Source organism: Kogia breviceps, chromosome 13 (assembly GCF_026419965.1).
Source record: "Kogia breviceps isolate mKogBre1 chromosome 13, mKogBre1 haplotype 1, whole genome shotgun sequence".
Classification (NCBI taxonomy): domain Eukaryota; kingdom Metazoa; phylum Chordata; class Mammalia; order Artiodactyla; family Physeteridae; genus Kogia; species Kogia breviceps.
The window spans coordinates 38132561-38151686 of record NC_081322.1 but is presented as its reverse complement, the minus strand read 5'-3'; the positions used below and the strand labels follow the sequence as shown (position 1 = coordinate 38151686).

General features: G+C 42.4%; 1 non-coding gene across 1 annotated transcript; it reads left to right on the top strand.

The window, feature by feature from the left end:
- Positions 1–18748: 18748 nt before the first annotated feature.
- Positions 18749–18821, top strand: TRNAG-CCC (transfer RNA glycine (anticodon CCC)). The gene has a single exon. It is a non-coding gene; the product is annotated as a tRNA-Gly (tRNA).
- The last annotated feature ends 305 nt before the right edge of the window (positions 18822–19126 follow it).

Sequence of the window (19126 nt, the reverse complement as noted above, 5' to 3'; positions counted from 1 at the left end):
TCCCCAGCCACCCTGCCCTTCCCGTTAGGCAATGCCTCGGGGTCTTTGCACTTGCTGTGCCCTCTGCGTGGAGCACTTTTCCTCACAAAGGCATAGTTTACTTCTGCTCTGCGCTCAAATGTCACCTTCTGGGTGAAGTTCTCCCTGACCACCTATTTAACATTGCGACTTCATCCCCTCCTTTTCCTCTTTCCCTGCTTTATTTTTCTGCTCAGTATTTAACTTCTCATATACTGTGTTTACTTTCCCCCCTCTTCTTTATCTTTTATTCTATTTTAAAAAAATTTTATTTATGTATTTATTTGGTTGGGCCAGGTCTTAGTTGCAGCAGGCAGGCTCCTTTACTTGCAGCTTGTGGGCTCCTTAGTTGCGGCATGCGAACTCTTAGTTGCGGCATGCATGGGGGGGGTCTAGTTCCCTGGCCAGGGATAGAACCTGGGCCCCCTGCATTGGGAGCATGGACTCTTAACCACTGTGCCACAAGGGAAGTCCCTTTCCCCCCTCTTATTACTTCTGTCCCTCCACAAGAATGTCAGTCATATACACGGGGGCAGGGATTTTTTTTTTTTAAATTGCTGTATCTCCAGTGCCTAGAACAGTGTCTGTCACATGGAAGGCACTCAATAAATATTTACTTTATTATGAATGAACCCACAATAAAATGGGAGAAAGGGAGTACTCCACAAAATCCTAGCTCTGTGACCTTGGGCAAGTTATTTAACTGCTCGAAAACTCAGTTTTCTCACCTGTAAAATGATGGTAGATACTACCTCATAGGGTTATCAGTGATATTAAATAAGTAAATACACAGAAAACACTAAGCACGTGAGAAGAGCACAGTAAGTGGTAGTGATTTTTACTGATATATAAGATTGATAGTGTCTATTCCGGCCAGACTGGTAAGTGTGCACGTATGCCTTGTACCTTACCTAGCTTTTAGAAGCCATTTCTCTGTTTGTAGTGGTTCAGGGTAAAGAAGAATGTAGCAGCATCAGCTGAAATTGTTCCTCTGTTATTGATGTTTCTGTGTAGTGTCTTGGAGGTGTGCGGTTACTATTCCAGCTGAGAGCTCTGGGGGTGGGGTGGGGCGAAGCCACTTTTGCTTGGTTTGTGTCAGCACCATCACCCGCAGTCCTTGTCATCTTCCACGGAAAGGGGGAAGGGGAAGTTGGATTCCTTTCGAGAATATGACTTTATCCCCTTTATGATTCTGTCAGGGAAATTCTTTTGAAGAAGTACAGGGATGGGCTGCAGAGTGGGGGGTGGGATGGAGGGAGGGGAACTTCATTTAAACGTGAGGGCTGGGACTGGGGCTACATTTGGGCTTCCCTTCAGCTACCCAGCCTGTTTCCTTAGGCAGAGCTCCCTAGGGCGGGCTCTCCCGGTGATGCGCTTGTCTGAGGTGGGAGGGGTCCAGGGAGTGGGAAGGGAGTGACAGGATTTAGAAGCAGATTGGACAGCAGATCCTTAGTGACCTTCCCTCTAGCTGGACCAGCTTCTCCCATGGCTCCCCCTCCTACCCTCACTTTACTCGACTGTCCACCCTGTTTAAAGTTGCATCTGTGCCCCTGTGCCTGCTCTCACTATGGGACACACTATACGTTTGCTGGGTAACTCCTCTCCGGCCCCCTCCGCCTCAGCCATGCAAGCTCCAAGGGGACAGCAATTTTTGTCTGCTACCTTCGCTGCTTTCTTTTTAGCTCCCAGGGCAGGGCCTGGCACGCGGGGTCGAGAAGTACCTGTTGTTGGATGAGTCCTTATACCAAGCTTGTTGAATTCTGCCAAGCAGCCCCTCACACGAACCGAACAATCTTTGTGCCCCAACTGTTTAAATGCCTTATCTCGCACCGTCCTCACGACAGCCCTCTGAAGTTGGTGTTCTTACCCTTCCCACCTCGCAGAGAAGCTGAGGACCAGTGAGGGTCAGTAACTTGGTCAGGGGCAGTAAGCAGTTGATAAACAGTGAAGCCAAGGCCAGAATCCTCGCAATCTGGGTCTACGCTTGGAGTCCCAACCTTCTCGTGGGAAGATGGCAACGAGGGCCGATCGCGAGCCTTAGGCACAACAGGCCTGGACTCTGAAAGGTCATAAGGTTGAGAGGAAGCCAGAGGCTCCGGCCATCCAAACATCCCCTCAGCGCTTCCGCGACCGCCGGGTGTGTCCCGGGGCCTGGCCGAGCTGCCCCGAAGCCAGCGTGGGCCTGGCATACGCCCATCAAACTGCCCAGGAGATTAAAAACTGAAGCCTCTTCTCAAACTCTCTCCCTCCCAAGTCCCTGTCGGGGGCCCACACTGCTCGAAGTTTCCGGGTAGGAATAAGCCAGCCGCACAAGGCCGGACAGACCGAGCCCGGCGCGGGCGCGGGTTTCCCCACCCGCGCCCGCGGCCACCGTCTGATCCCCGTGGAAGACCCCCGAGGGAGAAATAGTGTCGATAAGGAAACTAGAAACTGGGAACTACTGCTCTGGGAACCGAGAGCCCGCCTGCTCCGGGCAGCTGGCGTGCTGGGCGAGCTCGGGCGCGGGTTTCCGCTGGGCGGGCTGTGCGCCGAGCCCCGGCGGGGACGCGCGGACACGGGCGCGCGGCGTGGGCGTGGGCGCGCGCGGCGGGAGCGGGCGCGCGGCGGGGCAAGGCGCTGCCAGCGAGTTCCTAGTTCTCATCGTTTTTATGCTTAAAAACTAAAAATCAGAAAAACCGCTTGGAAGTGGAGTGGTTTACTCTGTGAGTCCGTTTTTCTCCATTACTGCAGCGATGGAGCGAACGTAAACTCCACCCTCCCGGCCCTGCGCCCCCGAATCCGGGGTCCTTGCCTGGGCGCTCCTCGCGGGCGTCCGGGAACCCGTCTACCCAGCACGCCTTCGCAGCGCGATGGTTGTTTTCTGGTACGGAGATATGGGGGGTAGTAAACACAAGTTCACTGAGAATGTCACCGAATTCATAGGAGCTTTTGGGCATTTTGTTTTTGTTTTAGCTTTAGTCAAGGGATACTAAAACCATAACTACTCATCCTGCGGGCCTCTGGGAGAAGGTGGAGATTAAAATACCTGAAAATTCTGGTAATCCCTGTTCTAATGAGTTAATTAAAAAGTTTCTTTACCCACCACCCCCAGGTAGAATCACAGGGAAATCAATGAAGGAATATGCTCCACCTGTATAGTTCTGTTTGGAAGCTCAAAACCAAATCCTCGTTTTCAGTTGCAAATTAGCGTTCGCATTAATTGCCCTAAAAGGCAGCGATTTGCCTTATGCAGAAGTTTGTTTTTGAACCAATGTTTGTTTCCGTTTTCTTCCCTAGACGCTGCTAACTGATGTTGTGGAACCATTAAAACAAAACAAAAAACCCAGCTGATTTATGTTTTTTCTATTTTAGTTATTGAATCTTGTACTCTTGGCTAATTTTTTAAATTTTTTTTTAAAGGGGAGGGTTTATTTCAAAATGGATTTTAGAGTTAAAAAGTAACTGAGATGTTAGGCAACTTCGTGGTAAAACCTAAAGTGCACCAGGGATAAAGACTAGAATTTAGTTCCGTTTCTTGCTCCATTTACTCACTTGATGTGGCCTCTGCCAAGTCCCTTCACTGTCCTGGGCCTCAGGCTCTCTCTTCATCAGTAACCAGGGGATCATCTCCAACATCTACCTGTGGGCGTTACAAGGGTTAGTGGAATATGTGGTGCGTGCTTTGATTCTAGGGTGAATGACCTGTACACATAAAATATGATTATATCTCAGATTCATCTTTGATTCATCTGATTAAATGGGCCTTCCCTTTATTAACTCTCCCTGTTAAAATTTCAAAATTGAGTTATTTGATTTTAAAGTTCTGTGTTGGGGCATTCTGTAGCTTAAAACACTCTTTGTAAAAAGCCTTGAGAAGTTATATGACCCTGTTAAGGGAGAACCTTTATTTGTTCATGGATATTGAACCACTTATCTTTCTAATTATGTCCTTCAATGTATTAATTCAACAAATGTTTATTGAAAATGTCCTCTTTCTAGGGACTGCAAGGGAGTGCTTACAAAGGACTATCTTGTTTGACTACTGCTCCCAAACACTGTGTTAAACACTTTATGTGTATTGTTTCACTGGATCCTCGTAATAGATCCTTGAAAAGTAGGAACTATCATTACCCTGTGTATAGAATGCATGCTGAGGAGTTTGTTTGTAATTCAGTATGCAAGGTACTACCGCACCAGCATAGTCTTGTGAGGTCACTTGCAACAGTAAAGGGCTACCCTTTTGCAACCTCTGATGGAAATTTATGGCCACATTTTTTTATGAAGAAAAGGTTTTGAAACACTGCTTCAGCAGGTATGAAATTCATCTATGTATAGTGTTTAACAACCTTAAACCAGGTCATCCTACAGTTGAGAGGATGGATTAGAGAAAATTTACCTAAAGCAATTTTACATATAGGCAAAATATGATGACTCAGTTGGAATTGGCTAAACATTCAAAAGCACAGCTGTCTGTTTCATCCCTCTCCTCAAAACCACCTCCCCGCCAACAAAAAAAAGGAAGAGAAAAGAAAAGACATCTTCATAAGTTCTCATGTGGTCACTACCTGGTTTTGAGAAGTTATCTAAAAGATAAAATTGGAGGCGTTTGCATTCCTCGCACAGGAAAGGGGTCATACACCCTGATTTAGTGAGGGAAAAGAGAAATATTGTGGATTAAGCCAATTTTGCATGGCCTATTTTACCTACTCCTTATTCACCTTTCTCATCCCTGGAAGTATGATCCACCAAATGACATCTCATAATCTGGGACAGGAGGAAAAGCAGCAAAGTATGCCAGAATATACAGGTTTTTGTATTCTCTCTGTGGCCAGTTAGGCCAGCTGCAACAGATTGCTTAGAAAGTTCACTATTTACACCGTAGTGTTATAATCGTACACATTTGCTGCATGCTGACAATGTGCTAAGTCATCAGCGTGATTAAAGCAAACACCCATATGCTGGGTTGACAGTGTCCTAGTTTACAGTCTCCGACTTACAACACTGACACATATACACATATAACAGAAGCAGATGTGTATATGGAGTGCAGCAAGTGCTGAAGGACTTAGATAAACAGGAATTAGTTGTGCTTTCTCTGACTGAGAGAGAAGAAAGTGAGATAGGCAAGTCATATATTCAGAGAGTAGTCTTGGGAGAGTTAGAGGGAACTCCTGTCTTGCTTACAGTTACTTAGTTGGGAAAGGATTCTTGAGAAGGAACCAGAGATGGGGATTTCAGAGTAACGGAGTCATAATATGTTAGAATTGAAAGAGACTTTAGAAGTCCAAATCCAACTCTTTACTTTATGAATAAAAAAGCTGAGGCCCAGAGCCCTAGAGTGGCTAGTTAGTAGCAGATCTGGACTCTGACACAGATACCTACCCTCTGATCCTCCAATGCTCTTCCACATCAAAGGGTTTTTCTTGCTACTGTTTGTTTTATTAAGATTTGTTTTACTTTTTATTTTGGAAAATTTCAAATATATATAAAAAAAGAGTGAATAGTATAATGAACCTCTCTCTACCCCACCCATATATATAGCCTACGTTTATACCATTCTTATTTCATCTATTCCCTTGTTTTTATTTATTTATTTATTTTTGAAGTATTTTAAAGCAAATGCCAGGATCCATATTGTTTCACCAGTAAGTACTTTGGTATGCAACTCTAAGTGATAAAGATTTTTAAAAAACATAACCATGCTATTAGCATACCAAACAAAATTGACAATAAACCTTAATATCATCTAATACTGACTCCTTATTCACATTTCTCTAACAGTATCAACGATATCTTCTTTACAGTTGGTTTGTTTGAATTGGCATCTAAATAAGGTCCACACATTGTAAATTGTTGTTATGGTTCATAAGCATCTTTTATTCTATAACTGTTCCTCCTCCTTTTTGTTTAATGGTTTTTTTAGTGAAACCAAGACATTTATCCGTATAGAATGTGGCACAGTCTGTGGATTTGGCAAGATTGCTTCCTTTGTGGTGGTGTTTATTTTGTTCCTCCACCTGTATTTCCTGTATATTGGTGATTAGACCTAGAAGCTTGATTAGATATAGGTTCGGTGTATTTCAGCAGGTTCAGTGTATTTCAGCAGGAATACTTTATAGTACACTTGCTCTGGCATCATTTCTTGAAGCAGATAATGTCTGGTTATCCTGATTTCAGTGATCAGTGGGTTCAGGGGGTGTCAGCTTAATCTCCCCAACAGCCTTTCACCTAATGGTTTTGGGATCCACTGATGACTGTTGCCTAGAAGATCCATCATTTCACTGGAGGTTTATAAATGGTGATTTTCTAACTCTGTCATTCATCTGCATTTATTAACTGGAATATTTCTTTAAAAAACTTTCTCCCATCTGCTCTTTTGCTCTCTTGAAGCACTATGGTACAGGAAAAAGGCAGTATAAATGCTTGATGCTTTCTCTTTACTTTTTAATATTCAGAGTAGTGAGTGGGGTATACTAGAGATTACAGAGGTGGAGTAATTAATTCTGGACAAGGTGATCAGAGAGTATTTCTCAGAAGTAGAATTTGAGCTAGGACTGGAAAAATATCTATGATTTTGACAGGCAAAGAAGGGAGGAGGGTCAGAGCTCCATGGTCTCAGGGAACTCTGAGCAAACGGGGGATGTGGTTGATATACTGTTGTGATTAGAGCATAGAATTCATGGGTTGATTAGGGAAGGGCCTGTCTCCCTCAGTAGATTGTGACACTCTTGAAGGAAAGGATCTGTGCCTTCATCTTTGAACTCTAGTGATAAGAAAGTTGCTTGCCACAAACTGAACATTTTCTCAATAAGTATTTGACTAAATGAATGAATTAAGTTGAACTTTCTTTGAGGGTCGGTTATATTTTTTCCTGTTATAGTAGCTTGTTTTACCTTAATCAAAGAGCAAGAGAACAGACTACTTATCATTGACTTTTAACAAAATGAAGAAAGAAAAGCATATGATCATCTCAATTGATGCAGAAAAAGCATTTGACAAAATCCAACACCTTTCATGATAAAATACTCAATAAACTAGAAATAGAAGGAAATTACCTCAGCTTACTAAATGTCACATATGAAAAGCCCACAGCTAACATACTCAATGGAGAAAGACTGAAAGCTTTTCCTCTAAAATCTGGAACAAGACAAGGATGCCCACTCTTGCCACTTTTATTCAAAACAGTACTGGAAGTCCCAGTCAGAGCAATTAGAAAATAAAAAGAAATAAAAAAGCATTCAGATTGAAAAGGAAGAATTGAAATTATCTCTGTTTGCAGACTACATAGTCTTAAATGTAGAAAACTCTAGAGATTCCACAGAAAACCATTAGAACTAGTAAACAAATTCAGCAAAGTTGTAGGATACAAAATCACCCAACAAAAATCAGTTGCACGGACTTCCCTGGTGGTGCAGTGGTTAAGAATCCACCTGCCAATGCAGGGGACACGGGTTCAAGCCCTGGTCTGGGAAGATCCTACATGCCATGGAACAACTAAGCCTGTGTGCCACAACTACTGAAGCCCACATGCCTAGAGCCCATGCTCTGGAACAAGAGAAGCCACTGCAATGAGAAACCCGTGCACCACAATGAAGAGTAGCCCCTGCTCGCCGCAACTAGAGAAAGCCAATGCGCAGCAACAAAGACCCAATGCAGCCAAAAAAAAAAAAAAAAAGTCAGTTGCATTTCTATACAGTAACAATGAACAATCTGAAAAGGAAATTAAGAAAATAACCCCATTTACAATAGCATAAAAAAGAATAAAATACCTAGGAATAAACATAAGCAAGCGGGTGAAAGATTTGTATCTGAAAAGTACACAACATGGCTGAAAGAAATTAAAGAAGACACAAATAAATGAAAAGACATGCTGTATTTATGGATTGGAAGGCTTACTATTGTAAAGGTGTCAACACTACCTAAAGCAATCTATAGATCAATGCACTTTGTCAAAATCCCAATGGTGTTTTTTTGCATACCTAAAATAAGTATGAATTTTTGAGGGGCCCTAAATAGCCAAAACAATATGAAAAAGAAGCATAAAGTTGAATGTCTCAAAACTTCCTGATTTCAAAACTAATAAAGCTACAGTAATCAAAACACTGGTACTGGCATAAAGAGACATATTGACCAGTGGAATACAATAGAGAACCCAGTAATAAAACCTCACATGTATGGTCAGATGATTTTTGGCAAGGGTGCCAAGGCCATTCAATGGGGAAAGGACAGGCTTTCCAACAAATGATGCTGGGAAAACTGGATATCCACATGTAAAAGAATGAAGTTGGGTCTTTACACCAAAACCGTGCACAAAATTTAACTCAAAATAGATCAAAGACCTAAATGTAAGAGCTAAAACCATAAAACTCTTAGAAGAAAACATGAGGGAAAAGCTTCATGACATTGGATTTAGCAATGATTTCTTGGATGTGACACTAAAATCCCAGGCAACAATAGAAAAAAATAGATAAATTTGACTACATCAAAATTTAAAACTTCTGTGCATAAAATGGTAACAATCAACAGAGTGAAAAGGCAAACCACGGAATGGGAGAAAATATTTGCAAATTATATATCTGATAACAAGCTGATATCCAGAATATATAAAGAACTCCTAAAACTTAACAACAACAAAAGAAATGAACCAATTCAAAAACGGGGCAGAAGACTTGAGCAAACATTTCTTCAGAGAAGATATACAAATAGCCCACAAACATGTGAAAAGATGCTCAACATCACTAATCATTAGGGAAATGCAAATCAAAACCACAGTGAGATACCATTTCACATCTATTTGAATGGCTACTACTAGGGGGGAAAAAAGGAAAAGGAAGAGAAAAGAAAAGAACAGAAAATAACAAGTGTTGGTGAGGATATACAGAAATTGGAATCCTTGTGCACTGTTGATGGGAATGTAAAATGGTGCAGCCTCTATGGAAAACAGTATGGCATTTCCTCAGAAAACTAAAAATAGAATTACTACATGATCCAGCAATTCTGCTGGTAGGTATGTACCCCCCCAAATTGAAAACAGGGTACATCAATTTTCATTAACAGGATTAATCACAATAGCCAGAAGGTGAAAGCAACCCAAGTGTCAATGGAAAGCTGAATAAATAAACAAAAGGTTTATTTATACATACAATGGAATATTGTTCAACCTTGAAAAGGAAGGAGATTCTGACACAAGCTACAGCATGGTTAAACCTTGAAGACAATATGTTAAGTGAAATAAGCCAGTCGAAACCCCCCCTCCCCCCAGAATACCCGGAATGAGTCCAGTTGATTCTACTTATACGAGATACCTAGAAGAGTCAAATTCATAAAGATGGAAATAGAACGGTTGTTGCCAGGGGCTGGAGAGAGGGAGGAATGAGGAGTTGTTGTTTAACAGGTATAGAGCTTCAGTTTTTAAGATGAGAAGAGTCCTGGAGATGGATGGTGATGATGGTTGTACAACAGTGTGAATATATTTAACACTGCTGACTATGTACTTTAAAATGGTTAAGATGATAAATTTTGCATATATTTTACTACAATTTAAAAAATTAGGATAAATAAAATTCCTTGCTACTATACACTAAATAATGGGAGAGAGATTCAGAGAACTTAAATATATAATTCAGTGCAATGCTCAACAAAGAATAAATCCTATTAAATACATTTACTTTCAATTACAAATTTTTTAAAATGTTGAACTCATGAAAACAATGAAGGGCTGAGGAAATGTTCCCGATTAGAGGAGACTAAAAATACATGACAATTAATTGGAGTTGTGTGATCCTGGATTGGATCTCAGAACAGGAAAAAAAAAGAAAAGAAAAGCTATAAATGACATAATTGGAACCATTGGAAACAACATTAGTGGTGGGTTGGATATCAGTATTAAATGTTACATTTGTTGGGCTTCCCTGGTGGCACAGTGGTTAAGAATCCGCCTGCGGATGCAGGGGACACGGGTTCATGCCCCGGTCCGGGAAGATCCCACATGCCGTGGAGCGGCTGGGCCCGTGAGCCATGGCCGCGGAGCCTGCGCTCCACAAAGGGAGAGGCCACAGCAGTGAGAGGCCCACGTACCACCAAAAAAAAAAAAAAAAAAAAAAAAAAAAAAAAAAAGTTATGTTAAAGAAAGCCCTGGGCTTCCCTGGTGGTGCAGTGGTTGAGAGTCCGCCTGCTGATGCAGGGGACACGGGTTCGTGCCCTGGTCCGGGAAGATCCCACATGCCGCGGAGCGGCTGGGCCTGTGAGCCACCGCTGAGCCTGCGCGTCCGGAGCCTGTGCTCCGCGACCGGAGAGGCCACAGCAGTGAGAGGCCCGCGTACCGCAAAAAAAAAAAAAAAAAAAAAAAAGAAAGCCCTTATTCCTGGGAAATATACACTGAAGTATTTATAAATCAAGGGGAATTATGTCTGCAATTACTCTGAAATGATTCAGGGGAAAAACAGAGTGAGCAGATGATAAAGCAAATGGAGGAAAATGCTAACAATGGATGAATCTGGATAAAAGACCTACAGCAGTTCTTTGTACCATTCGTGAAACTTTTCTGTGTGAAATAAAAAATAAACAAAAATCAAATGGTGTTCTCTGGTCTCAATAATCAGCAGAGGTGTAGGTAAGAAAGGAATAGCATTGCTATACAGTGTCATAGTGTGGCCTTGGCTGGGTGAGTTTAGGGCTTTATAACTTGCGTTTTCTCTATCAAGAAATAATTGAGGATTGACTTAAGTAATAATCTGTACTTTTGTGCCATCCCTTGGTACATGAATGATTTATTGACCCAGAAAATCCTCCGATATGGGAGAAAACCACTAGACTAAATTCTATTGATGTGATTTTTGTGACAAAAACGTATGCTATAAAATCAAAGGAAAAAAAAATCCATCTGGGGACTTCCCTGGTGGCGCAGTAGTTAAGAATCTGCTTGCCAATGCGGGGGACACGGGTTCGATCCCTGGTCCGGGGAGATACGCCGCAGAGCAACTAAGCCTGTGTGCTACAATTAAGCCGGCGACCTAGAGCCTGCTAGCCACAACTACTGAAGCCTGCGCACCTAGAGCCTGTGCTCCACAACAAGAGAAGACACCGCAATGAGAAGCCCACGCACCGCAACTAAGAGTAGCCCCCACTCGCTGCAACTAGAGAAAGCCCGTGCGCAGTAATGAAGACCCAACACAGCCAAAAATACATAAATAAATAAATTTTAAAAATAGAAAAAAAACCCCCAAAACAAAAAAAAAAACCCCATCAGATCTGTGGCTTGTATTAGTCAGAGCTTGGGCTTGAAGTGACAGCAATGCAGCTCAAACTTGCTTTATTCATCAGATATTTATTGAGTGCCCACAATGTCCCAGTCTTTTTTTATTGGTATTAGAGATGTAACAGAAAACAGGCAAAAAGCCCTGCCTTTTTGAAGCCTCCATTTTGGTGATCGAAAACAAACTAACAGGGCTTCCCTGGTGGCGCAGTGTTTGGCAGTCCGCCTGCCGATGCGGAGGACACGGGTTCGTGTCCCGGTCCGGGAGGATCCCACGTACCACGGAGCGGCTGGGCCCATGAGCCATGGCCGCTGAGCCTGCGCGTCCGGAGCCTGTGCTCCGCAATGGGAGAGGCCACGGCAGTGAGAGGCCCACGTACAGAAAGAAAAAAAAAAAAAAAAAAAAAGAAAACGAACTAACAGACATTAGATGAAGAAAGAAAAGCAGGGAGTGATCTCTGGGCTCATACGGCCGTTTCTGTGTAATAAGCAACCACACAAATCTCAGTGACATGTGAAGGCAGGCACTGATTTAGCTCACACTCTGGGTGGCTGGACCAGCTCTGCTGATCTCAACTGAGCGTGCTCAGGCATCAGCAGACTGACCGAGGGAGGCTGCAGTACAGAGCTGGATCCACACCTGCTTCTCTGACAGCAGGTGAGCTGAGGCAGGTTCTCCTGGTGATGTCAAGGGCAATTAGAGCCCTTGTGGGTCATGTGTACTACAGTGCCATTGGCCACAGTCAGTCCCTTGACCAAGATCAAAGTCAGGGAGTGGGAAAATACGCTCTCCCCATGGAAGTGAGGGAAACTGCAGAGTCTCAGAGCAAAAGTAGTGGATGCAGGGAGGGGTGAAAATTGGGGCCAATTATGCAATCTGTCACGCTGGGAAGTTCACAGGGTCAGGCCAGCTGGATCCACCTCTTTATTTCCTTTTCTTTCCCTGTCTCTCCCTCTCACGGCCACTAGTCTCTGCTGCTTTTTGTGTGTTCTTGGCCACATTTTCTCCTGTGGTCCCCAGGATCCAAACATGGCAGGATCCAAGAAAAGAAAGGTGACACTTGTTCTTTTGTTTTTTTCATCTCATAAATGTCAAAGAAGGACTTTTTTTGGGGGGGTCCTTGCCTGGGTTAGGGTTAAATGTCTGGTTGATAGTCTAAAATTGTAGTCAAGGGACTGGAGTGCCCTGATTGCCAAGGCCTGGGCCTCATGTCACCTCTGCAGTGGGCACTGTAGTTGGCAGGTGTACCAAAACCACGTAGGAATACTGGGTGGGAGTGGATTATGTTTTTCAACAGAAAGAAGACTGCTGGGTAGACAAAAAAAGGTGGCTGTCTGATAAACACCCAGGATTTTGGAACTTTTTCATGTAATATCGAGTGTTTTTCTCAACAAGGAAGTTAGGTGGTCTTTGGCTATTTGTTGAGGTTTGGGGGGAATGTTACCTGGAAAAAGGTTTCAAATCACTTATTTAGAATAAGCTCTGATTACTGGGATAAAGATGTTTCAGATGGGCTTAGTTCCTACTAACATTTTATTCATTAGACTTCTCAATAGGCAAAATATTAAACTAGAAAACATTATGGAAACTGCCCATTTTGAACCTGATAGCAAATATTTCATTCCTATGTAGATGTAGACCAGACATCGGCTTTCAGCACAAACACATGCTCTCAGTGGCTCACCCAGAGCCTTGTCTTGGCTCCTGTGTCCACCCCTAGGAGTTGGCTCAACCCCGACTGGCCTAAGTGGATCACGGTGGTTTCATTCTTCTTACTTGTGAATGGCTTCGAGATGGGCCCATGATCGCGTTCTCTACAAGGAGATGGGAAGGAGTTTCTGAAAGAGACATCTTGGCTCTTAAAAACAGACACAAACCTCTGGACATTGGCGTCTGAGGATGTGATGCAGTAACTGTCTTGTGATTATGAGAAGACCTAGCTGGCACCCTGAAGATGAGGTAGGAAGATGGAAAGACCCTGGTCCAGGACCTTGCTGCTAAACCACTGAATTAATAAGCTCTGGAACTGGTATCCCTCTGGATTTGTTTATGTAAGAAAATAAGTGCCCTGAGGGTTTAGGGCTTCTCTATTTGGGTCTTCAGTGACTCACAGATGAAGGCATCCAATGGAAGCAAAGAGTTACTTATTTTATTTGGAGGCTCTTTTTCACTTGGATTTGAATATTTAACAGGAGGTGAACTTAGATACTACCAAACTTGCACTCACTCTTCACTCTAAAGTAGACTCATATACAGCTACATTCCTTTTACCACGACAGGTGTAGAGCTATGTTAAGAATGCGTGTAACATAGGAGTCTTAGGTACAATAACTCTGACTACTTATTTGTTCTACTATTTATTTTGCCAAAAATATCTTGTCCTACCTTTTGCTCTTTTTTTAAAAAAAATGACTTCACATGTCTGTTTTATAACCCTAATTTGAGCATAGTTACATGAGGGGAAAATATTTAACTTATTCAGAGGCTCTCTCTTTTTTTCTCTCTCCTAAGAGAAAAAGCAGTGAAGGAGGAATTGTTCCCCCTTCCTCCCCCATCCCTCATGCATCTTAAAGTTGAAGGAGGAAAGGGTTAGTGCTGGTAGGATGAAGTAATCTAACTCAAAAGAGTGAGAGAGTTAGTGGATTGCAGTCTTTTTTTACTGTGGTGCTTTCGCTCTCTTCGCGGACCCAGCTTTCAGCTCCTTGGCATCTTGACGAGGCAGGAAATTCTTTCAGGAGACTGAGCTTCCAGAATCACATTCTCCCTTCCCTGCTGTCTGCGCTGCTGTTAACGGGCCCTGGCTGCTGGCATCCTCTCAAGAGGGACGTTCGGTTTAGCCCTGCCCTACGACCCCTCTTAGAATGTAACAGGTTGGCTCTGTCGCATTTCTCCCTGGGATAAGCAAAGCTGTTAGACTTTTACTCTTGACTTATTACTTGTCTCAGCTACACCATTCAGCTTTAAAAACTAATTAAAAATTTTTTTCTTCTTCTCAACCTCATCTGTTTCAATACTGATGAAAACACAATAAAGAGGGAGCCCTGGTGAAGTGCTGTGTTGACTTACTCGTTGTTTTCAAAGGACACATGGTTTGTATTTGAAATCAAGAAAGTGAATTTCCTTTAACTCAAAAATAAGGCAGTTACCTTCTTTGTATGCCTTTGGCAATAAAGAATTAAAAAATTTTTTTTTTCATTAAGACAATTTTTAGAGCAGTTTTAGGTACATGGCAAAATTGAGGGGAAGATACAGAGATTTCCCATATACTCCCCCCCCCGCAAATATGCATAGCCCCTCCCATTATCAAAATCGCCCACCAGAGTGGTACATTTGTTACAATTGATGAACCTGCATACACACATCATTATTACCCCAAATCCATAGTGTACATTAGGGTTCATTCTTGGTGTTGTACATTCTGTGGGTTTGAACAAATGTATGATATGTGTTCATAATTATAATATCATACAGAGTAGTTTCACTGCCCTAAAAATCCTCTTGACTTCCATCCCTCCCCCACCCCAACCCCTGGCAACCACTGGTCTTTTTACTCTCTCCATAGTTTTGCTTTTTCAGAATGTCATATAGGTGGAATCATATAGTAGGTAGCCTTTTCAGACTGGCTTCTTTCACTTAGTGATAGTGAATTTAAAGTTCCTCCATGTCTTTTCCAGGCTTGATAGCTCATCTCTCTCTCTTTTTTTTTTTATTGAAGTATAGTTGATTTACCATGTTGTGTTAGTTTCAGGTGTACAGCAAAGTGAATCAGTTACACACACACACACACACACACACACACACACATACACACATTTTCAGATTGTTATCCATTTTAGGTTATTTTTTATTCTATTTTTGTTTGTATTTTATTTTTAAAATATTTTATTTTATTTTATTACAAAATTTTTTTTTGACTGTGCTGCATGGCATGTAGGGTCTTAGTTCCCCGACCAGGGATCGAGCCTGTGCCCTCTGCAGTTGGAAGCATGCAGCCTTAACCACTGGGCTGCCAGGGAAGTCCCTCCATTATAGTTTATTCTAAGATATTGAACATAGTTCCCTGTGCTGTAGAGTAGGTCCTTGTTGTTTATTTTATATATAGTAGTTTGTATCTGTTTATCCCAAACTCCTAATTTATCCCTTTCCCCCTTCCCCTTTGGTAATCATAGGTTTGTTTTCTATATCTGAATAGCTCATATCCATTCACCTACTGAAGGATATCTTGGCTCCTTCCAAATTTTGGCAATTATGAATCAATAAATTAATAAAGCTGCTATAAACATCTGTGTGTAGGTTTTCGTGGACATAAGTAAATACCAAGGAACATGAGTGCTAGGTTGTATGGTAAGAGTATGTTTAGTTTTGTAGGAAAGCAAGAAGGAATTTTATGTTCCACTGATCAGTTAATTTCTAAGCAAGGAGTAGGCATTGCCCTCAGAAGGATAAAAAGAAGGTTAACAGAGGAGGTGGAGGGAATCTTCTTCTAATATGAACAACTTTTCTTTCCTAGGCATAAGGCAGCTACTCTCCATCCACAGCTCCCAGGGAATCAGGAGGGAGTGAGGTGTTTGGAGGAGACGGCAGCTTTGGGTTTCTCTGACTCTGAAGTCATCCCCCCAGTGTACCAGGCAGGGTTGGATCCAGAGAAGCTGATCCGCTAGGTCTGATGTAGAATAATGGCTTTATTATAGGGAATTGACTTTGTCTACGTGAGGTTGTTGCCTCTGTGTCTGGTACTGGAGCCTGAAGTCAGCAGCCCGGGCACTTGAAAAGCAATGATGGACCTGAAGTGGGGAAGAGCAAGGACGACCTTTCCTCCAAGCTTTCAGCTTTGACATGGGAGGAACCTGCAGGAGAAGCTGCTGCCCTTTGCCTCAGAGCTCAACATGCACCTGGCCTGGGAGGAAAGGGGATGAAGGAGGAGACCTGCAGGAGCTGGAGGAGCTGCAGGACTGGCTGCTGTTCACATCTGCATTCCAAACCTTGGGCAAAATAACTCTCGTGGCTCCAGCTACCCGGGAAACATACAGGGAGGGAATTCTGGGAAATGTACTTCCATCAGAGCTAAGTTTAAAATGGTGCAAATGCCCCACACTATTGCACAGCTGCACAGACAGACAGAGGAGGAAAACCTTTGCAGCATCGTAACAGTGAACAGTAGGGAACATCCTCACTGCCCATCAGTGGGAAATGGGCCCATGAAGCAGACCATAATTAAAATTATCTTTGCATATGAGATTTGGTAACGAACAAGACATATCTTAGAAACACAACATTAAGAAGAAAAATAGCAAGTTGCAGAATGACGTGGATAATGTGATACCATTTGTATAAATTAAAAAAGCAGAGAAAACACCATATATTGTTTATTGAAAAAAATAGAAGAAAGGCTGCATACATCCCAAACTCAAAGGAACATCTGTGTCTGGGGAAGTGAGTGGGTTTAGAAATAGTGCGAGATTTAGAAATATTTTAAACATTCTCTTTTTTCCTTCTTTCCAAAAGGAAGACCATATAGATACATTATTTTATCAAGGTAGTGAAATATAGATTTTCAAAATTTAGTTACATTATGTTTATAATTGAAAAGCCCTCTAGATGATTCCTATGTGTCTCGCTCTCATTATGAGAACACAGTTATACCCTCCTCTTTGCTGACAGGTGAAGAAAGGTGACGAATACAAGGGGACAGAGGCAGGCTCACATCTGGAGGTGGGGGCAGGGATGGAATATGTCCTTTCCCTCCGTCTCCCCTTGCCAGGAGGGCTTCTAGCAAACACAGGGGAGCCAGGGGTTAAAGCCAAATATTGCATCATCCTCACTAATATTCAAGGATTAAATCATTATAGCCAATAGTCTGGGTTGTTTGTTTGCTTGTTAGGTCATTTGTTTCAGGTGTGTTGCTGGATTGACTGAAAACACTTCCCTTGTATGAATGAGTGAAAAGCACAGAGAAGGAAAAGGTAAATCGTCTCACAACATGCAGCTGAATTTACCACCCACTTTGCTAAAATTATTGTCACCAATTTGAAGACACGTCTAGGAATTCTGTTGGTGGTTATTTTTTGTGTGTTGTTGTATTTATCCAAGAAGCACTTGGATCCTGAAGGAGGTAGTTCAGGATTTCTTCTCTCAGTCAACCAGCGAGCACACGGTGGGGAAAGCAAAGCATTTGGCATCAGGTGACATCTCTTTCTGAAAGCCAAAGGAGGGGGCGTTTTTAGGTTCAGGAACCTACTCATTTCCTCCTGTATGGAGCTTTCCCTGATCACCTCAGCCAGAAGTGTTTTCTCCGTTTTTTGAACTCCTAGGGGCACGTTAATATCTCTCCTGTGGCACTTACTACTTGAATTCTATTTCTTTGTGGAGCTGTCAGCTCTGCTACAGGATTAGAACTCCCTACCTCTGGAATATGCCGTTTATCATCACATCCCCCAGGGCACAGGAGTATGGAGTGCTTCTGTTTAATAAACGGTTAGGAAAAATACTTGTGCGAAGAATGAAAGAATCAAGAAATTGATTTTTGGTTCTTTAAAAAGAATGTTTTCAGAGGCTTTGCTGGCTACTTAGGCAACTGAAGAAAACTAAAAGGCAACAGATTTAGAATAATGGACACTTGGTGTGAGTGTGTTCTAGGGGCACGGATTCATTAAGATGTTATTTCATGTCACCAGTAAGTTCATTAATACGGAAACTAAGTAAATTCATACATTTTTAGAGGTGAAGTTATTTTCCAATTATTTTCTTTACAATATTAATACTGCTCTGTAAAACTGCATCATGATCTCCTATATCAGTGTTTCTTCTAATTCAATCCTTACTTCCTCACTCTCTAGACTGTTATAATCTAGTAGCCATTAAAAAAAAAAATCACCTGGGGGTTTGTTTTCTTTCAAAAAGGATGTAGGCATCCCTTGTCTGTTCTGCACCTCAGCACCGCTTTCGTTCCAGGTAGTAAGGATCTTCACTACCCCCCACCCCCACGCTTACTTTGTGTTTTGTTTTTTGACAAAGGCAGTAAACATTAACTTGTGATCGGTTACGATTTCGCCTCCTTATAGCAACAGGCTTTAAGAGGCTGCTTCTGGGAAAATATCACTGTATCCTGCAGAGGGAAGTCTGTGGTCTCTTTCTTTCTCTCTTCTACTCCTCCCCACCTGCAAGACAACACTTAGGATTCTGAGCTCCGTCACCTTTCCGCCATGCCTTCTATCATTTCCAAACTGATTAGGTTCCGGTTGGTTTAAGATACATTATAGGGCTTCAACTACGTGTGACGGGTTGTGTTAGGTCAAGTACAAAAATGAATAAGAGCAAATTCATGCCTTCAAGGAGAAAATAGTTATCCCTGTAAATATTCCTTGCATGGAAAATTTTATGGAGAAATCTAGTCGGAGCAAAGGTCTTCAAATATCTGTGCTCTTGTACCATCTGAAAAGAATAAAACAAAATTAAAAACTATGCAACTCTGCACATTTTAAAGTTGGGGGGGGACTTCCCTGGTGGTCCAGTGGTTAAGACTCTGTGCTCCCAATGCAGGGGGCCCAGGTTCGATCCCTGGTCAGGGAACTGGATCCCACATGCTGCAACGAAAGATCCCACCTGCTGCAACTAAGACCTGGTGCAGCCAAACAAACAAACAAATAAATAAATAAAATAAAGTTGGTGTTAAAACTTTTCATCATGAGGTTAAATCATTGCGAAGATGGAGTTTTACGTTTGTGTCCATGGCTGCGGGCCTCAGTTTTCCTTGAGGGGACTGACCCCCCTAGTCCTGTTGGAAGACTAGGTGCTGGAATTTCCTTTTCCCCCTCTGGGTTCCTCATACTTGTTTGCTAAAAATAATGCTTTGTTCTCAGAGTCCGATGTGGCTG